This window comes from Ovis aries, chromosome 3 (assembly GCF_016772045.2).
Source record: "Ovis aries strain OAR_USU_Benz2616 breed Rambouillet chromosome 3, ARS-UI_Ramb_v3.0, whole genome shotgun sequence".
In the NCBI taxonomy this organism is placed as follows: domain Eukaryota; kingdom Metazoa; phylum Chordata; class Mammalia; order Artiodactyla; family Bovidae; genus Ovis; species Ovis aries.
In genome coordinates, this window is record NC_056056.1 from 164,904,880 (window position 1) to 164,922,856 (window position 17,977).

The 17,977-nt window shown below is 36.8% G+C and overlaps 1 pseudogene; it reads right to left on the minus strand.

Annotated features, from left to right (window-relative positions):
* Window positions 1–5,986: 5,986 nt before the first annotated feature.
* Window positions 5,987–7,423, minus strand: LOC101114436 (olfactory receptor 6C3-like; annotated as a pseudogene).
* Between the last annotated feature and the right edge of the window lie 10,554 nt (window positions 7,424–17,977).

A 17,977-nucleotide genomic window follows, 5' to 3' on the forward strand; every position in this document is an offset into this window, starting at 1 on the left:
TGGGGCAGCAGAGGGTGAGATGGTTAGATACCATCACTGACTCAATGGAACTGAATCTGAGCAATCTCTAGAAAATAGTGAAGGACAGGGAAACCTAACATGCTGCAGTCAATGGGGTGGCAAAAAGCTGGACATGACTTAGTGACTGAATAACAACAACAATAACAAATTTCAATATCATTTATCTTGTGAATTCTCATTAACTTGTAGCTTTTATATTCTAGTGTCAGGAGAGAACTTTTTGCAATAGAATACTTAATTTCAAGGTGTGGGTTTGTTGATTTGTTAGCATGTAATTTATCATAACGTTTTGAAAATTCTCACATTTTTTTTTTCTCTACAAACCTGAGCTCTCTTTTCATTTACTCCTCTGTATAGCAAAAAGTAGAGCTGCTGCTGATTTAGGGAAAATTCCAATTGAGGTCAATTGTGGCCAGTGCACTGGGAAAAAAATGTGATGCTCACATTAAAATGAACCTATCCTTTTGCTAATCCTCAATGACTAGAGAAAAAAGTTTAAGAGCATTTATAAGAAAACAAGACTTACAAGCATAATTTCTTAGGCAAATTTATGGCAAGTCAAGTATTTGATAGATATTTAAAATTTAAAACTCATTGTTCTCAATGAACAATCCTCTGCAGTTAACAGCTATTTATGACTTTAATCTGTAAATCATTTTTGGTATGTGAGGTGTCAACCATTCCTGGGATGTTTTTGGTAATGTAATAAAGAATATATCCAAGTCTCTAAGTCATCATTTCATACTTTCCTTACTAATGACTCATTCGCGTTTTTTCTAGTTCCAAGGATCTTAGTAAGCTTCATGTTCCTTTATGTCCCTTTCCTTTTAATGAATTCTAATGTGTTGGATAGCTCAGTGTCAAATTAGGTTTGTGGATCTTTGAAAAAGAAAATTAACCTATATAATAAGCAAATATTTGCCATTGAGTTAAATAAAATTTGGAGTTAAATAACATAACTGGAAATTATTTTTAGGACACATCTGCTATTCCACAGTAAATTGTAAGAATGGCTTCTTTGAGAAAAGATCACCAGCATTCCCTAACTGCTACAATTTGAAAAAGCAACAACATGTAAACGTCTATTAAGGATTGAGAGATTGTTTTCCTTATTTTATCTAAATTGTGAGACATGGGTGGGAAGCTCCATAAATTCCACACTATAACTGGAAATATAAATTAGCTTCTCACATTCTCTATATGTACTGACTTTACTATTCCTAGCTTTAAAGCTCCTAAGAAGTCATAAGCAATGCTATGAACAAACATAAACTCAAGAGAGTTTGCACCATCAGTATTAATAAAAGTGCATACATGCCCAGTCATGTCCAACCCTTTGCAACCCATTGAACTGTAGCCCACCAGGCTCCTCTGTCCATGGGACTTCCCAGGCAAGAATACTAGAGTGAGTTGCCATGTCCTCCTCCAGGGGATCTTTCCAACCCCAGGATCAAGAACCTGGGTCTCGAATCTTCTGCACTGGCAGGCGCATTCTTTATCACTGAGCTACGTGGGAAGCTCTAGCATTATTACACAGAATTCCAATTACCTGTCTTTCCCTATTAGTTAAGGATCTTTTTTGGCGTTAGGTTTATAAGTTAGGATGATTTGTCATAGAAGAGAACAGAATATTGGTTAAATTTTATATCTTGGGTAATAGTTTGGATTTATAACAACCCTAATTGCTTTCTAGAATGATTTGTTCCACTGCTGACTGTGCTTGCTGACATCTAATACCATGGAAGAACTTCATTATGACTGTATTAAAAAAAATTCATAAGAAGAGTCAATTTAGATTATTTTCAGATTATTACTTTAAGACTATTTTTGAATAGTCCTACAGTTAGTTCAGAATTCTGTTTCTCTGACTCCTCTAAAAAAAGGCAACTTTCTTTTTCTTAATGGAAAAGGGGAGTCAAATCAAATAAGTCAGATCAACACACAAACTCGTATGATTAGGAACAATGAAAGAAGAAAATGTAATCACCTAAATCACTCTTTGTATCTGTAAGTTTCCACAGAGATATTCTGCTTCTGTTGCTGCTGCTAAGCCACTTCAGTCATTTCCAACTCTGTGCGGCCCCATAGACGGCAGCCTACCAGGATCCTCCATCCATGGGATTTTCCAGGCAAGAGTACTGGAGTGGGGTGCCATTGCCTTCTCCATAGAGATATTCTATTTCTCCCTAAATGTCTGTTTGTTAACTAGTATCTATATTTGAAGATAATTTTTAACCTAAAAAGGAAAAGAAATTCTTATAAAAACATAGTATCAGGTCTTAATTTTAATTATTTTGTGTGGGATTATTGGGGGTTTGCATTCCAAGAGATCTGGATTAAAAATACAACTCTCTCTGAGTTATATGTTTTTTTCTTCCCCACTGTGAAAATGAGGATAATATTTCACAGAATTATTGTGATGGCTAACTTGATTAAAAGTAAAATTAAATTATATAAAATTTTAAAGCATGTATTCCCACACAGTCAATAATGTTCTCTTGATTATTCCTACAAATAAAATCAATTATTACATTTGAGGAAGATGGTCCCACTATAAACAATAGCAACCATTTTGGAGGAAACTTATTTGAGAGACAGTGCTGCTTGCATACTTATTTCATTGATCTCATTGATTCATTGCAATAACCTTATGTTACCTTTGAAGAAACTGACAATGAGAGATTAATTATTATAAACAAAAACATACAGCTAGTTAAAGGTCAAATTGGAATTCTATACTATTTCCTCCTGAAACTGAAGCATGTGATACATATCAGACATATATTCAATGAGCAGGACCAAACTCAGAGTAATTTTCTGAAAATTAATAAATTAGTATGACAAACAGGAAACATAAACAGACTCATTCTTCAGAATCCTTGATATATACAGGAAGGAAAGGCAACCTCAAATTATTCATCATTTATTTCACCTGATGAAATGCTAAGCTAAGAATTAATAAATCAGTGCTAAGGAAAGGAAAGTTTACATTGGCTTTTACTCTACAATCTTACCTCTATTTCTACAAAACCTCACATTAAGTGGCAGAAACTATTAAAAAATATTGATAATTACTTCAAGTTTAGGTTAAGATATTTAGCATTTGTAAACATACTCTATCTCAATACACTTGCAATTATCTTCTTTCTATAGTTATTTTTCTTTGATGTATTTTGCTTTGTAGCCATGGGAGCAAAAATGGTGAAGGGTAGCAAGATATCATTACTGTGGTTCTTCATGGACATGATTTTTATATGGATTTTTAGCCTGCATAAGCCACAAGCAACTTTATCACATATGCCCATGGCTCATGGGAAGCACTGCAGTGAATCAAATGTGCCAACAGAGCCAAGAGGAAAATACTCTAAGGATTATACATGTTATTAATATTTGTACCAATATTGAATTAGAAAACTTGGTGGGCAATGTCCAAAGAGATAGAAAAGCATAAGGAGCAGGGTAAAAACATATGGAATATGTTTTTGGAAGAGGTTTTCTGAATTCAGTACATCAGAATTTCCCTAAAGTACAGATATTTCTTGGTCTTGTTGACTGCAATATTGGGATGAATGAATCTTATGTGCACACACTACATTTCCCTTCTTGTGTAATAAAATGTCCCCATTAAGTGGCTCACTAAGCTATTAAGTATAAAATAAATTATTCAAAAGATTAAATAGAGAACAATGAAAAGAAGAATGAGACACAATGTCATGCTCAGTAAATTCCCATAGAAGGCATGAGAAGAGTTAGATTAAATAAATTTTAAAGTCTTCAATATGTTCCAAGAATTTTCACAGGTCATTTTCCCTTAATAATGGTGCTAATTGTTGAGAAGTATCTACTATCCAGAGGCCTCTTTTCATTAGATTGGTGGGCTGGGTTCTGGTAATTAATGAAAGCATGGAGTGGAGTGAAGTGAAGTGTAGTCGCTCAGTCATGTCCAACTCTTTGCGACGCGATGGACTGTAGCATAAAACCTAGGAAATCTGCAAAAATTTACAATTCAGATTCCTTTAATCTAATTTCAGAAATGACAAAAAAAGATCTCCACATCTGTTGACTTAATCACTGTTATTTTCAACAAACATTGAGAACCTGCTGTCTTCGATACTATAGGACACTGTAGATACAACAGATTCAAAATAGATATGAACCCACCTTTACTCCACTTGCTGAGGACTCTCCAAACACAAATCTGAGGACAGACATACTCAGAAAAGATTGGAGAGGCCCTCAGAGTCTCTAGGTGGATTGAGTAGTGATGGTTTCCCCTGAACAAACCCAGCTTTAAAAGACTGGGAGAGGTGGCTGTTTTATCAAATGTGTACATAAGAACATTAATTTACAAGGGACATAAAGAAGAGAAAATGATGCAAATAAAATGAATCTCAAAAAATAGACCCTAAATAAATGTAGGTTTATGAACACTTGACAAAGAATTCAAAGTGTCATAGACATGAGTATTAAATTCTGGAAAGTGGCAGTGTTTTAGTTATATTACATTTATTTTTAATTATTTGATCATAAATATAATTTACTATGTATTTTAATGGAATTCACATATAAATTCTATAAAAATACATAATATCATGATCAATATTTACCTTCTATATATATATATTGAATTTCATGAAATAAAAACCTCTACTTTAAAAGTACAATGCATGACTACATATTATCTCTTTGGACTGAATTTCATGTACTATTACACAGAATATATAGCTTCTTTACAACATAGGAAACTATCAGTGTTCATCTTGAAAATACATAGGAAATTATACACTCATTTTGAAACGCTACATTTGAAGTACAGTCTGGTACTTCATAGGATCCTTTCAGGGACTGATTAACAGAATTAAAATGATCTTTTCACAGTGTGCTTTGTCTTAAAGAAATACATTTCAATCTACAAAAATTCTGTAGGAGGAATAACTTTATATATTTTGAAATGTTGATAAGCAATGCACTGGAAAAACTTAGCTTGGAAGTGAAAGTAACAGATTGGGAAATATAACTGTCATATGGCAGGTTAAGAGCAAAGGTGAATGAATAGATGGTTAGGAATTTCAGGATTTAACCTGATTGTTCTTTAAATGTCCTTTATTTTTGACCAAAAAAAAAAAAAAAAATTGGCAGAAAAGACTGCTTTATAGACTAAGTCTTTGAAGGCTTGTTTCACTTGCTTGTTTCTCAGGGTGTAGCTGAAGGGGTACAGCAAGGAGGGCCACAGAGGTATTGAGAATAGCTACTCCTTTTGAAGAGGAGCTAAAAAGCCTCTTGATGAAAGTGAAAGAGGAGAGAGAAAAAGTTGGCCTAAAGCTCAACATTCAGAAAACGAAGATCATGGCATCCGGTCCCATCACTTTATGGGAAATAGATGGGGAAACAGTGGAAACAGTGTCAGACTTTATTTGGGGGGGCTCCAAAATCACTGCAGATGGTGACTGCAGCCATGAAATTAAAAGACGTTTACTCCTTGGAAGAAAAGCTATGACCAACCTAGACAGCATATTCAAAAGCAGAGACATTACTTTGACAACTAAGGTCCGTCTAGTCAAGGCTATGGTTTTCCTGTGTTCATGTATGGATGTGAGAGTTGGACTGTGAAGAAGGCTGAGCACTGAAGAATTGATGCGTTTTGAACTGTGGTGTTGGAGAAGACTCTTGAGAGTCCCTTGGACTGCAAGGAGATCCAACCAGTCCATTCTGAAGGAGATCAACCCTGGGATTTCTTTGGAAGGAATGATGCTGAAGCTGAAACTCCAGTACTTTGCCATCTCATGTGAAGAGTTGACTCATTGGAAAAGACTCTGATGCTGGGAGGGATTGGGGGCAGGAGGAGAAGGGGATGACAGAGGATGAGATGGCCAGATGGCATCACGGACACGATGGACATGAGTCTGAGTGAACTCCAGGAGATGGTGATGAACAGGGAGGCCTGGCGTGATGCGATTCATGGGGTCGCAAAGAGTCGGACACGACTGAGTGAGTGAACTGAACTGAACTCCTTTTGTCAATGATCTGTTTCCTTTGGGGAGGGATTAGCATACATGAATATGCAGCTTCCATCAGAGATGGAGATGAAAATCATGTAAGAAGAACAAGTAGAGAAATCCTTTTTTCTCTGACTGGCAGATGGAATTCTCAAAATATCCTGATAATGTATGTATAGGACAAAATCACTAATGCCAAGGTGAATAGTAAACTAACCAAAGCAAAGTAAAAATCCATTACATCTAGAAGCCATGTATCTGAATAAGACAATTGTAAAAGGGGGAAATAGTCACATGCAAGTGATCAATGACATTGCAAGCACACTAATCCAGCTGGAGGAGATGCATAAGGGGCGAGAAAATGGTCAGAAACCCACCCAGCCATGCACAGAGCACAAGCAGGCTCCAGAGTTTCCTGCTCATGATGGTTGTATAATGCAAGGGCTTGCAGATGGCAACATATGACAATGGCAGTTGGAATGTAAAATTCAGTCACCCCCCCATGAAAACAGAGAAAAATAGATGGGCTGCACAATTGTAAGAAATAATCTTGTCCCTGGTGATAATTGCCACCAGAAATCTAGGGATACACACAGCAGTAAAAGAGATTTCTGAGAAAGAGAAATTTCGGAGGAAAAAATACATGGGCATCTGGAAACGGGAGTCCACCCAGGTTAGGGTGGTGTAGTCAGGTTTCCAGTGACACTTAATACATATGTGATAAATAAAAAGAGGAAAATCACAATCTGAAGGTTAGGAACATCACAAAGGCCTAGGAGGACAAACACTGTGATCACTCTATGGTTCATTTCTCTCTCTCTCTCCTTTTTTTTTTTTTCCTTTCTTCTTTTAAATATACTTAAGTGGAAAGTACATTAAAGGGAATAGATGAAAGGCATAATTTACTGTGACCAATATCATCATTACTAATGCAGTTCTAAAACTTTATAATTCATACCAATGGTATTTTATTTTGATTATCTTATTTGCACTATTACTTAAGACATATTTGTGAATCCTGCTTTAAATACTAATTCTCTGATTCTAAATCTAGCAGATGATAGGAAATCTTCATACAATAAGTTGCATTCAGTTCAGTCAGTTCAGTCGCTCAGTTGTGTCCTGCTCTTTGCGACCCCATGAATCACAGCACGCCAGGCTTCCCTGTCCATCACCAAATCCCGGAGTTCACTCAGACTCATGTCCATCGAGTCAGTGATGCCATCCAGCCATCTCATCCTCTGTCGTCCCCTTCTCCTCCTGCCTCCAATCTCTCCCAGCATCAGAGTCTTTTCCAATGAGCCAACTCTTCGCATGAGGTGGCCAAAGTACTGGAGTTTCAGCTTTAGCATCATTCCTTCCAAAGATATCCCAGGGTTGATCTCCTTCAGAATGGACTGGTTGGATCTCCTTGCAGTCCAAGGGACTCTCAAGAGTCTTTTCCAACACCACAGTTCAAAAGCATCAATTCTTCAGCGCTCAGTCTTCTTCACAGTCCAACTCTCACATCCATACATGACCACAGGAAAACCATAGCCTTGACTAGACGGACCTTTGTTCCAAAGTAATGTCTCTGCATTATAGAGAGACAATAAGTGAAATAAATCAATGCTTTTTTCCTTTTCCAATTAAATCATTGTAGTTTTGTTGGACTAATCCTATAAAATATATCTTTTTCTTTTCTTCTATCATGTATTTATTAGAAGATCAGTTCAGTTCAGTTCAGTTCAGTTGAGTCACTCAGTCGTGTCCGACTCTTTGCGACTCCATGAATTGCAGCACGCCAGGCCTCCCTGTCCATCATCAACTCCCGGAGTTCACTCAGACTCCTGTCCATCCACCTAAAACAGAAGTGGATGATCTCACTTCCTTCACAAGATCAAAATGAAACATAAAAATCTAAAGTAACAACCCAATACTTTTATGATATAAGAAATTAATGATTTACTTAGCAAATAATATAAATGTTTAATGATGAAATAATTTAATTATCAATTTATTTTATTAGCATTTATGAATGTAAGTATCAAGATAATATGAGAACAATGTATATATTTTACATATGTATTTAGAATAAATAACCTAATTGCTTTATTTAATAGAGGACATATTCACTTATTCAATGATTTGTCTTATAATTCCATTGAAATCATTAATATTTGGCATCTACTATGATTTGCTAGGAATGTACATACAGAAACAGTTTTAAGTTTTAGCTTAAAATGATATGCATTATTCATATACTTTTCATTTTGCACTGAAGCACAAATTGAAAAGTAAGCACTTGCCTCAGATCTTAGCAGCTCTGTTACTCATATTGTAGCCCAGTACATTTTCTGCTTGAATATCATTGTTTCTTAACTATTAAGCATTATGAAAAATGTTTTATCCCCTTGTAGTCCTGCTCTACATTTTTCATGTGCATGAGATGACTGATTTAAAGGGATATTGCAGATACGTATAGCAAAACCTCTCCTATGCATTCATAACCTCTTCAGCTAATTCCCAGCTCTGCTGTATATATCTTTCTGTGTATTTGGTTTGCTAAAAATTGTGAATTATCCTTATTTCATATATTCATACTTCTGCTATGAATAATAGAATGCAAAATCATTGCTTCTCTGCTAGACACTATCAAATATCACACTAATCAAATTGAATTTTTTTCTCTGTTTTATGATGATTCATGAGAATAAAAATGTTCAGAAACCTTAAGAAGATGTAGAAATATACTATCCTCTTCAGTAATATCAGTCTAGAAGATTAAGGGAGAAATATTTACAGAAAGAATTGCAAGGGATATGGCAACATTTAGTTTTACAAGTATAGATTCTGGTGTCTCTGGGACTAGGATCTGGGGTCCCTCTGGTTGCACTAAAAGCCAAATACTCAAATCTAGTTGTTTTGACCTATGAAGAAAGACATGTGTTGATCTCCTAGGAACAAAGCTAAGTCCAGGCTACATCAGTGTTATGCTGTGGATGATGGGGGATTTCTGGAAGGCATCCTTGGTGTTCTCAGTAACCTGACTCTCCTCTATAGCAATCTCCCTTGAGAATGGTTATGTTCATCCCACAGAAGTGGAGAAGGAAATGGCAACCCACTCCAGTACTCTTGCCTGGAGAATCCCAGGGACAGCAGAGCCTGGTGGGCTGCCATCTATGGGCCGCACACAGTCGGACATGACTCAAGTGACACAGCAGCAGCAGCAGCATCCCACAAAATACCTCAGCGATGACATCTACAAAACGATCAGTTTCACTAATCACAATTATTTATTTCATGAGCCACATTCAAGGTCAGGAGGGGCGGCAGTGAGGAGATACCCCTCGTCCAAGGTAAGGAGCAGTGCTGTGCTTTACTGGAGCAGCCATGAAGAGATACCCCACGTCCAAGGTAAGAGAAACCCAAGTAAGACGGTAGGTGTTGCAAGAGGGCAGACACACTGAAACCATACTCACAGAAAACTAGTCAATCTAATCACACTAGGACCACAGCCTTATCTAACTCAATGAAACTAAGCCATGCCGCGTGGGGCCACCCAGGATGGGTGGGCATGGTGGAGAGGTCTGACACAATGTGGTCCACTGGAGAAGGGAATGGCAAACCACTTCAGTATTCTTGCCTTGAGAACCCCGTGAAAAGTATGAAAGGGCAAAATGATAGGATACTGAAAGAGGAACTCCTCAGGTTAGTAGGTGTGGCTCAGATGGTAAAACGTCTGTCTACAATGTGGGAGACCCGGGTTCAATCCCTGGGTTGGGAAGATCCCCTGGAGAAGGAAATGGCAATCCACTCCAGTACTATTGCCTGGAAAATCCCATGGACAGAGGAGCCTGGTAGGCTACAGTCCATGGGGTCGCAAAGAGTTGGACACGACTGAGCGACTTCACTCACTCACTCACTCAATATGCTACTGGGGATCAGTGGAGAAATAACTCCAGAAAAAATGAAGGGATGGAGCCAAAGCAAAAACAATACCCAGATGTGGATATGACTGGTGATAGAAGCAAGGTCCGATGCTGTAAAGAACAGTATTGCATAGGAACCTGGAATGTCAGGTCCATAAATCAAGGCAAATTGGAAGTGGTCAAACAAGAGATGGCAAGAGTGAATGTTGACATTCTAGGAGTCAGCAAACTAAAATGGACTGGAATGGGTGAATTTAACTCAGATGACCATATATCTACGACTGTGGGCAGGAATCCCTCAGAAGAAATGGAGTAGCCATGATGGTCAACAAAAGAGTTCAAAATGCAGTACTTGGATGCAATCTCAAAAACAACAGAATGATCTCTGTTCGTTTCCAAGGCAAATCATTCAATATCACAGTAATCCAAGTCTATGCCCCAACCAGTAACGCTGAAGAAGCTGAAGTTGAATGGTCCTGTGAAGATCTACAAGACCTTTTAGAACTGACACCCAAAAAAGATGCCCTTTTCATTATAGGGGACTGGAATGCAAAAGTACGAAGTCAAGAAACACCTGGAATAACAGGCAAATTTGGCATTGGAATGCAGAATGTAGCAGGGCAAAGACTAATAGACTTTTGCCAAGAAAATGGACTGGTTTAACAAACATCCTCTTCCAACAACACAACAGAAGACTCTACACATGGACAGCACCAGATGGTTAACACCAAAATCAGATTGATTATATTCTTTGCAGCCAAAGATGGAGAAGCTCTATACAGTCAACAAAAACAAGACCAGGAGCTGACTGTGGCTCAGATAATGAACTCCTTATTGCCAAATTCAGACTGAAATTGAAGAAAGTAAGGAAAACCACTAGACCATTCAGGTATGACCTAAATCAGATCCCTTATGATTATACAGTGGAAGTGAGAAATAGATTTAAGGGTCTAGATCTGATAGATAGAGTGCCCGATGAACTATGGACAGAGGTTCGTGACATTGTAGATGAGACAGGGATCAAAACCATCCCCGTGGAAAAGAAAAGCAAAAAAGCAAAATGGCCAACTGAGGAGGCCTTACAAATAGCTGTGAAAAGAAGAGAAGCGAAAAGTAAAGGAGAAAATGAAAGATATAAGCATCTGAAGGAAGAGTTCCAAAGAAGAGCAAGAATTCATAAGAAAATCTTCCTCAGCGATCAATGCAAAGAAATAGAGGAAAAGAACAGAATGGGAAAGACTAGAGATCTCTTCAAGAAAATTAGAGACACCAAGGGAATATTTCATGCAAAGATGGGCTCAATAAAAGACACAAATGTAATGGACCTAACAGAAACAGAAGATATTAAGAAGAGGTGGCAAGAATACACAGAGGAACTGTACAAAAAGATCTTCACGACCCAGAAAATCACGATGGTGTGATCACTCACCTAGAGCCAGACATCCTGGTATGTGAAGTCAAGTGGGCCTTAGAAAGCATTACTATGAACAAAGCTAGTGGAGGTGATGGAATTCCAGTTGAGCGATTTCAAATCCTGAAAGATGATGCTGTGAAAGTGTTGCACTCAATATGCCAGCACATTTGGAAAACTCAGCAGTGGCCACAGGACTGGAAATGTCAGTTTTCATTCCAATCTCAAAGAAAGGCAATGCCCAAGAATGCTCAAACTACTGCACAATTACACTCATCTGACATGCTAGTAAAGTAATGCTCAAAATTCTCCAAGCCAGGCTTCAGCAATACGTGAACCGTGAACTTCCTGATGTTCAAGCTGGTTTTAGAAAAGGCAGAGGAACCAGAGATCAAATTGCCAACATCCTCTGGATCATGGAAAAAGCAAGAGAGTTCCAGAAAAATATCTATTTCTGCTTTATTGACTATGCCAATGCCTTTGACTGTGTGGATCAAAGTAAACTGTGGAAAATTCTGAAAGAGATGAGAATACCAGACCTCCTGACTTGCCTCTTGAGAAACCTATAAGTAGGTCAGGAAGCAACAGTTAGAATTGGACGTGGAACAACAGACTGGTTCCAAATAGGAAAAGGAGTACATCAAGGCTGTATATTGTCACCCAGCTTATTTAACTTATATGCAGAGTACATCATGAGAAACACTGGCCTGGAAAAAGCACAAGCTGGAATCAAGATTGCCAGGAGAAATATCCATGACCTCAGATATGCAGATGACACCACCCTTATGGCAGAAAGTGAAGAGGAACTAAAAAGCCTCTTGATGAAAGTGAAAGAGGAGAGTGAAAAAGTTGGCTTAAAGCTCAACATTCAGAAAACGAAGATCATGGCATCCGGTCCCATCACTTCATGAGAAATAGATGGGAAACAGTGGAAACAGTGTCAGACTATGTTTTTGGGCTACAAAATCACTGCAGATGATGACTGCAGCCATGAAATTAAAAGGCGCTTACTCCTTGGAAGAAAAGCTATGACCAACCTAGACAGCATATTCAAAAGCAGAGGTATTACTTTGCCAACAAAGGTCCGTCTAGTCAAGGCTATGGCTTTTCCTGTGGTCATGTATGGATGTGAGAGTTGGACTGTGAAGAAAGCTGAGCGCCAAAGAATTGCTGCTTTTGAACTGTGGTGTTGGAGAAGACTCTTGAGAGTCCCTCGGACTTCAAGGAGATCCAACCAGTCCATTCTGAAGGAGATCAGCCCTGGGATTTCTTCGGAATAATGATACTAAAGCTGAAACTCCAGTACTTTGGCCACCTCATGCAAACAGTTGACTCATTGGAACAGACTCTGACCCTGGGAGGGATTGAGGGCAGGAGGGTTAGGGGACTACAGAGGATGAGATGGCTGGATGGCATCACAGACTCGATGGACGTGAGTCTGAGTGAACTCCGGGAGTTGGTGATGGACAGGGAGGCCTGGCGTGCTGCAATCCATGGGGTCGCAGAGTCAGCCACAACTGAGCGACTGATCTTAACTGAACTGAATAAAATAGATGTAAAATCTTACAAAGTAACAGTCTTAATCTACTTCATTTTTAATCTTGATATATGAAAATTTTCTACATATACAATTTTTTTGCTTTTCCTTTGACTATTACTTTTGGAACTTCACAAAACAAGGTTTTTTTCACATTTCTAGGTTGTATGATAACTATTATAATGCACATAATTCCCTCACAGTTTTTAAAAATTGCTGTTACGTGGGATTAACTGAGTCCTCACTATCGACAGCAATATTTAATTGCAGTGTCAATTTTGTCCATCTTATTGTTCATCTTGGCCTTTGCATGTCTTTATCATGTCTTTGACATACTAGTGAGAAACATCACAATATACAATCTTTTGTTTCTTTCAGGGTCTAGTCATTGAATTATTGTTCCTTATTTCCTTTGTTTTTGCTTTTATTTTTCCCCAAGACTTTGATAGTGAAAATTATATGTAATCAGCTAATAATCTGCCATTCATTGTTATATAATTATTAATATATGAATAATACATCACATAATAGATACTTTATATTAAATACATTTATATATTCCAATGAAATAACTTTATTTAACATAAAGAAAACAATAATGAATTCATATAATAAAATAATAATAGTCACTAATGCAGAACTAGAGCACTGCTGGGGGGAAGTCTGCATGAGAGTTATTTACTGGAAGAGAGGCATTAGGAAAGAGTACAAAGAAAAATAGAAGAAAATGGTAGCATAACTCGTATCTGTGACAGGACATGTACTGTTTTTATTTAACTCAGTAAAGGAGCATTTTGGCAGATATCGCTCTATATCACAAGGATTGATACCTTTGTCCATTTCACCTTTTTTTCAACTCTATTGAGACACATTTGACATAAAACATTGTGTAAGTTTAAAGTGTACATGTTAATTTTATACACGTATATATTGTGAAATGATTACCACAGTGGGTTAGTAAACATATCTATCACTCACATAGTTCCTATTTACTTTTTTTGTGGTAAGAGCATTTAAGATTACTCTCAGCAATTTTCAATTATGTAACGCAGTATTCTGATATCAACTTTGTGGTGATAGCGATCTGATGAATGCATTTACCCTAAGAGCTCAATTAACAAGCAACAGGGAACTCTATATTATTCATGAAGGACACATGCACAGTAGTGCTTCACTAGATTAAACCCTCATCCTCATGATAGAGGCTTAATCCAGGTTTAGATCTGGGGATATTTTTTCTTTTGCAATGATACTCCAGAAATATGCTGAATTGATTTTTTTTTCATCTTTAGTATCCATTGTTGATCAATGGCTGGAGCCACTATTTTTTGTGGTACAAAATGGCTCTATTATTTTTAATCTGCTTTCCAATAAGATTTTTGTGCCATAATATCGCTAACACTTTATATATTTTTCCTGCTTCTTGGCAGTCAGGGATGATAGTTTGAAGTTATCTGTTTTTATTGATTAATGTTAACACTATAAAATTAAGCAAGCACAAGGTTTTTGTTTGTTGTGTTTTTTTTTTAATCAGTTTCTTATATTGGCTATTATAGCTCACGACCTCATGCAAGTACACAACTTTTCTGAGCATCAATTTACATACCTGTAAAAATAAGAAAATAGTGTCTCATGTGCCAATTAGTTTTGAAGTTTATATAATTATTTTTTAAATTTGTGAAAACAAATATTTAGACAGTTACCATTATTCTTATACTACCTGGAGTTTTATAGGAATACTATACATAATATATATTTCTTGTAGAGAGCATTTATTCTTTTAGTTCATATGCTCAACTAGCTAGGTCAATTTATCCCTGGAATGAAGAATTGTTCAATATATGAAAATCAATCAATGTGAGACACTACTTTAACAGAACAAAGGATAAAAATCACATGAGTATCTCAATATATGTAGAAAAAGTGTTTGGCAAAATTCAAAAACCTTTCAAGATAAAAGCTCTCAACAAACTAGTAATAGAAGTTACCTTGACACAATAAAGATCATATATGAAAAACCTACAGTGAATATTATTTGTTGTTGTTATTCAGTTGCTAAGTTGTGTCCAACTCTATGTAACCCATGGAATGTAGCATTCCAGGATCCTGTCCTTCACCATCTTCCAGAGTTCACTCTAATTTATGTCCATTGAGCTGGTGATGCTACCTGACTATCTCATTCCTTTACTGCCTCCTCCTTTTGCCTTCAAGCTTTCCCAGCATCAGCGTCTTTTCCAATGAGTCGTCTCTTAGCATTAGGTGGCCAAAGTATTGGAATTTCAGCTTCAGCGTCAGTACTTCGAGTGAATATTAAGGGCTGATTTTCTTTAGGATTGACTGATTTGATCACCCTGTAGTACAAGGGACTCTTAAGAGTCTTCTCCAGCATCACAATTCAAAGGCACCAATTTTCTGGTGCTCAGTCTTTATGGTCCGACTCTCACATCCATACATGACTACTGGGAAGACCATAGCTTTGACTATATAGACCTTAGTCAGCAAAGTGATTGTCTCTGCTTTTTAATACACTGAGTTTGTCATAGCTTTTCTTCCAAGGTACAAGTATCTTTTATTTTCATGGCTGCAGTCACCATCAGTTCAGTTCAGTTCAGTTCAGTCGCTCAGTCGTGTCCGACTCTTTCCGACCCCATGAATCATAGCACTGCCAGTCCTACCTGTCCATCACCAACTCCCAGAGTTCACTTAGACTCACGTCCATTGAGTCAGTGATGCCATCCAGCCATCTCATCCTCTGTCGTCCATACACAGCCAAAAATAATTTGGAGCCCAAGAAAATAAAATCTGTCACTGTTTCTACTTTCTTCCCCCATCTATTTGCCATGAAGTGATGGTAGTGGATGCCATGCTGTTACCTTTTGGAATGAGTTTTATTCCAGCTTTTTCACTCTCTTTTTTCACACTCATCAAAAATATGAAACATTATACTCAAATTAAAAACTGAAAACTTTTTTTTGTAAAATTAGAAACAAGCAAGGAGGCCCTTATATTCAATATAGTACAGAAAGTACTAGTCAGAATAATTGGACAAAATTGATCAATCAATAAACCAGTCATCTCTATTTGCAGGTGACATGATTTATAATAGAAAACTCTACACACTTTGTAAAAAACTTTTAAAGTTGCAGAACATAGAATCAACATTAAGAATGTAAGTTGCATTTTTATACTATTACTAAGCTATCTGAAAAAGAAATTAAGTAAAAAATGAAAGTTGCAATCGTACCAAAAGGAATAAGATACTTTTGAATAAACTTAACTAAAAAGGTAGAAGATACATGCGCTGAAAAATGCAAATCTTTGAAGAAACTAAAGACATAAACACATGGGAAAACATTCAGTACTCATGGATGAGGAAACTTATGTATATGTCCTGCTCCCCAACAAAATCAACAGATTCAGTGCAGTCCTGTCAAATACCAATGGCATTATTTTTTACAGAAACAGAAAAAAAATTCTAAAATTTATAAGGAATCACAAAATACCATGAATAGCCAAATAAATCTTGAGAATAAAAACTAAAGCAGGCTTCCAGATTTCAAAATATATTGAAAGCTATGATTATTAAATTGATAGAGTACTAGCATAACAATAGCCTTCTTAATCAATTACACAGCATGGGGAGCCCAGAAAACACTCAGGTACATACAGTGAAATGATCTTTGAAAAGGGCACCAAAAACCCATAAAGGGGGAAAAGACAGTCTTTTCAAAGAGTAGTTACAGAAAAACTGGGCATCTACATGCAAAAGAAGGAAATTCTACCCTTACCTTACACTGTACACAAAATCAACTCAAAACAGATTACAGCTTAAACATAAGACATAAAGTTTTAAAACTCTTTAGGAGAAATCATAGCGGAAAAGCTGAATGATATTGGACTGGGCAGTGACTTAATGGATATGACCCCAGGAGCATAAGCAATAAAAGTAGTAGAACAGTGGGATTACATCAAAATAAAAAGCACTTTCACCACCAAAGAAAGAGTCGAAAAACAGCAGAGTGAAGAGACAAGCTATAGAATAGAAGAGAATATTACAAACACTGTATCCGATACGGGATTAATGTCTAAAATATGTATGAAAGTCTTACAACTCTGTAGAACAAAACCAGGATAAACCTCCAAATCTAATAACTTAATTAATAAAAGGACTGAAGACTCAAGTATACATTTTCCCAAAGAAGATATACAAGTATAAGGAGATAAATGGCCAACAGATATATGCTAGATGCTTAATGCCACTGATGTTCAGAGAAAGGAAGATCAAAAGGACAATATTAAGTCACCTCACACCTGTCAGGATGGCTGTTATCAAGATGATAAAAGACAAGTGTTGATGACGGTGTGGAGAATTTAGAATCCTGATACACTGTCGGTGGGAATGCACATTGTGCAGCCACTATGAGAAACAGTACAGATTTCCTTCAAAAATTAAAAATAGAACTACCCTGTTATCTAGCAACCCCATTTCCAGGTATGTATCTAAAATAATTGAAATCAAGGTATGTAAGTGATAGCATTGTCATGTTCACTGCAGCAGTATTCACAATTGTTAAGATATGGAAAGGAACCCAAATGTCTAGGGAAGGATGGATGGATACAGAAAATACAGTAAATGCATTTAATGAGATAGTACTGGACTATTATTAAGCCTTAAAAAAGGAAAAATATCTCAATACATAGAGCAACATGGATGAAGCATGAGGGCCTTATGCTAAGTATCATAAGCCAGTCATAAAATGTTAAAAACTGCACGAATTCACTTAGGTGGTAACCGAAAATTCTCAAACTCCTAGATTCAGATAGTGGAATGGTGGTTACCGGGGGGAGAGAGAGAGGGGAAATGTGGATATTGCTAATCAATTGACATAAAGTTTGTTATAGTCAACAACACTGTAGTGTGTCTTTAAATTTTTAAGTGGATAAATCTCACATTAAGAGTTCTTATCACCTCAAAAGTATAATCTGTATATATCTGTAGTTTTTAGATGTGTAGGATAATATTAATAAACATTATTATAATTTATTGATAGCTAATTATGTTATATGCTTTACAAATTCATTTTCATTTCTATAGTAAGTT